The sequence below is a fragment of the Silurus meridionalis genome, chromosome 11 (genome assembly GCF_014805685.1).
Source record: "Silurus meridionalis isolate SWU-2019-XX chromosome 11, ASM1480568v1, whole genome shotgun sequence".
NCBI lineage: Eukaryota > Metazoa > Chordata > Actinopteri > Siluriformes > Siluridae > Silurus > Silurus meridionalis.
The window spans coordinates 12,109,503-12,114,367 of NC_060894.1; positions in this window are offsets into that span (position 1 = coordinate 12,109,503).

Here is a 4,865-nt window from a genome sequence, read left to right on the forward strand (position 1 = left end):
CCCTGTCATTGATTAGTTTGTTATAACTACTAATAAGTGTTTTATTCTATACTAAATACTTTTTTGTAACCTTTTAAATTTGGTTCCTGTCAAGTTTTTTCCTTGCTTTACTACTATACTACTAATAGGGCTAAAATTGTTGGCACCCCTGAAATTTTTCCAGAAAATCAAGAATTTCCCACAGAAAAGTATTGCATTAACACGTTTTGCTATACACATGTTTATTACCTTTGTGTGTATTGGAACAAAACAAAAAAGGGATGGAAAAAAGCAAATTTGACACACTGTCACACAAAACTCCAAAAATGTGCTGGACAAAACTATTGGCACCCTTTCAAAATTGTGGATAAATAAGATTGTTTCAAGCATGTGATGCTCCTTTAAACTCACCTGAAAGCAGATAAAAAGGAGAGAAGTTCACTTAGTCTTTGCATTGTGTGTGCCACACTAAGCATGGACAACAGAAAGAGCAGAAGAGAACTGTGTGAGGACTTGAGAACCAAAATAGTGAAAAAATATCAACAATCTCAAGGTTAAAAGTCCATCTCCAGAGATCTAGATTTGCCTTTGTCCACAGTGCACAACATTATCAAGAAGATTGCAACCCATGGCACTGTATCTAATCTCCCTGGGCATGGACGGAAGAGAAAAATTGATGAAAGGTTGCAACGCAGGATAGTCTGGATGGTGGATAAGCAGCCCCAAACAAGTGTCAAAGAAATTTAAGCTGTCCTGCAGGCTCAGGGAGCATCAGTGTCAGTGCGAACTATCTGTCGACATTTAAATGAAATTAAATGCTATGGCAGGAGATCCAGGAGGACCCCACTGCTGACACCGAGACATAAAAGACTACAGTTTGCCAAAATGTACTTGAGTAAGCCAAAATCCTTTTGAGAAAACGTCTTGTGGACAGATGAGACCAAGATAGTTTTTTGGTAAAGCACATCATTCGAGTGTTTACCAAAAACTGGATGTATTTTGTTCCAATACACACATAGGAAATAAACATGTGAAGCACCGTGATTTTCTGGAAAAATTTCAGGGGTGCCAAAAATTTTGCCCATGACTGTAGTAAGGGATAGATTATACATTTAAAATTAATGTCCATTGTTAAGGGTTCTATATTGAATATCGACTTTAATTAAACATTTAATTAAATTTAAACCTTTCCATTTGATTCAAACATAGTTTAAAATATTGCATATTTCCTGAGACATGATATACTGTACTTTCACATTCATCTGAAAAAGTGTTATTTGCACCTCATACCCTGGATGCCCCAAAGGGTTAAACTCTAGAATTACATTTGCATTTATGACCTTCGGCAGACACCCTTATCCAGAGCGATTTACAAAGTTCTTTCTCCATCCAAGAAGTCTCCATCTATAAATACATTATTAGAATATAATCAGTCTCAAAATAAGAGAAAAAAGTTAGTAAGCAGTTAAAATTGTTTACATTTTATTTATTATTTTTGATTTTCAAGAAGTGCTAATTTAAGAACCCAGAGAAGATCCTCTCTTTTGATGACTGCTACTTATCTGTTTAGACATTAAGTGGAACCTCATTCCACCACCTAGCTGAACAGAGGAGAGATGGAAGCATGTCATCTTGTATTCCTGGAGATAGTAAGACCTACCAAGCATTCTTTGTCAGTGCAGAAAAAACCTTGCTAATGTGGGTCAAACTAAACCTATAATTCCCTCTGTAACTTGTTTTAACTGATGTTCTCTAAATGCTTAGAAATTGTTGCAGCATTGCAGGCATTGTAAATGCAAATCTACCAGCAATGTTATGCTTTACTTTAGAACTTAATCGAGCATTTGGATGTAGGCAAATGTACAGTGGATATAAAAGCCATTTTTATTTCCCGGTTACAATTACAGAAGGTGGGGTTTGGTAATAAATAAATAAATTAAAATAATATATTAATAATATATAATAATTGAATGGCTGATTGTATTTGTCTTATTTGACTGATCGTTGTCAGTAAATGTAAATGGTGAGTTCTATTCTGCATACTAAGGTTTGCTTTCTGCATGGGTCTTTTTTTGCTATGCATTTTATATATAATATATATATATATATGCTTAATTGTGTAGATATAATTACTTGGGCAGCCTTCATTCATCTCAGATGTACTTCTAAGAAAATGTTGTCATCGCATGGTGCAGAACAGCTAGTTCATGCTTTTGTTACGTCTAGGTTGGATTATTAAAATTACTTTCTGGATGTTTTAGTAAGTCAGTAAACTAGCTCCAATAAGTACAGATTACAGTAACAACTGTTATTAGTAGACCCAGAAGATATGACCACATTACCCATATCTAATTCACACTGCATTGGCTCCCAATCAAATCTTACATCGTTGATAAAATACTGTTATTGATATATAAACAATTAAATGGTTTTGTGCAGCAGTACCTGAGGGAAATCTCGGTCTATTATGAACTGCCATGCCTGCTTCAGTTAATTGTGCGTTCTATTTGTTGGTAGCTCAATTAGTGAAGACATCAGTGGGCAGAGCTTTGTCTTACAAAACCCCACAATTATGGAACAGCATTCCAATTAGTGTTTGGGACTCAGACACAGTCTAAGTGTATAGGCTGAGACTAAATTTGTTTAATCAAGCCTTTTATAAATAGGATTTTCTTAGGTAAAAGATTATTGAGGGTGTTGGTTTACTGGGATGTTTTGATGCTGCCACCTCCTCATCCTCATACACTTAGGTTTGTTGGTGGTGGAATGGCTGGCTGCTTAATAACCCAGAGTTATACTGTTCTTGGGAGTCTTGCCAGAGTCCCTGCTTGCGTTGTGATCACACTGTACTGTTTTGTTAATCATTACACGACATTAAGCAATTTTGAATGCCCCAAAACATTACCCCTAAAACAATAAAGCATTTTTTACGATGCACAATATAAATTATTTTACAAAATTTGTTTACAAATAAACTATGATTACACAAATGTATGATTTCCAGTGGTCATTGATAACCTGCGAATTAAATTCATACCCATTGTTCATTCACATTCATATGCCAGTTATATTCACGGATGTGCATAGTCTGCATATGGCACTTTTTTTTTTGTGGTTACTAATTTTGTAATGTGAAGTGTCAGACACATTTTGGTCAAATTTAAAAGTTTTAAAAGTTTGCAACACAATTAGAGTTGCCTGTGTGTTGCCTATGGTAGGCCTGATGGGACTATGCTAGAATAGCAGTAAAGTAGGATTAATCATTACATTAAAGTGTGTTCCCTGGTGGTCTAGTGGTTAGGATGTGGCGCTCTCAATGCTGCGGCCCGGGTTTGATCCCCGTTCAGGGAACCAACCCCAGCACAAGCCTTAGTGCCGGTCCTAAGCCCTGATAAATGTGGATGGTTGCGTTAGGAAGGGCATCCAGCATAAAAACATGTGCCCAATCAAACATGCGGATGATCCGCTGTGGCAACCCCTAATGGGAGAAGCCGAAAGAAAGTAAAGTGATGAATAAATGTTTAAGTTGAACCTTGTGCCATTTGAACACCACTAATAATAATATACAACAATATAAACTACTTTCAGAACAATGGAATGACCCTAATTGTTTTCAACATTATATATTATACTGAAGACACTGAAATGAAAAATTTTTATTATGTAAGCAAACAAAACAAAAACATTTAATAAAGCCGAATATGTGTTATATATTTTTTTTACTTTTCAAAGTAGCCAACTTTGCTTTGATGACAACGTCACACTCGTAGCATTCTCTTAGTGACCTTAATGAGAGTCATCTGGAATGGTGTACCAACAATCTTGCAGGAGTACCCAGATGTGTTAATTGCTTTTCACACTACTGCTATTTGCACAACACTGCACTCCAGTGGCGGCTACTGGTCTGTCAGAGAGGGGAAGCTCATTTTCGGCCTACATCATAAAATTGTCTATTTATTTAAAAGTAAATTCTGCCCTACGTTCCTTTTCAAGAAAATGGTCTGTGACCCTGTCGTACCAACTAGGAGTCTTTTCAAGTGACTTGACCAGTGTCCTCTCAATGGCCAGCAGAGCTAGGCTGCTTAAACGGCCTTGGCCCATTGTGTTTCGGGTGTAGGACTTGAGTCGCTTTAAACAGGAGAAGCTCCTTTCTACACCTGCAGATGTAGCTCCAATTGTTGCCACTAATGAGAACAGTTTGTAAAGCTGAGGCATTGCACTGTCCAACTCCATGTCTTTAAGGAACACCAAGTAATCACACAGCTTTCCCCTGTTACCCTGCAAGTCCTGATCTGAATACAGGACTTGAAGTTCTGACCTCAGTCTTCCTGAATCAAAGTGATGGCCATGAATGAAGGAATGAATGAATGAATGAACGATCTAAAAAAATATTAAACTCTGTAAAACTGAAACAAGGAATGTGGTGTATAATTGTGTGAAATGTATGATGAAAATCAAGCAATTTCGCCAAGCAAATATCAAAGAAATAGGTTGCAGCAGTTTTATTTCGACTGAACTTGAGAAATTCGCGATGGGACTGAGCGCGAATAGCTTCAGTGATTCCTTATAGTACAGAATCGCTGTCAGTCAAAAGGAGATGCAGTCTTTCGACAGACCCTCCAATCATCACGCAGAAGCTCGGAGTCCGGGCCAGCCCACTCCCATTCACCCCAGAGACGCTGAGCGTCCGTGGGCGGGACATAATCGCAGCGTTTATCCAATGACCGTCTAGTTTCGAAGCGCTGAAAAAAACCGTTCAAAGCAGCCCCATTGAAGTCAATGGACGCTGGGCTTCAATAGGGAAATGCACTGTGACGCTGCGGGAATGTATGAGAAGGAAATCGAGTCAGCCGACCTGCTATATGTAACTGATTCTGAACGAACTC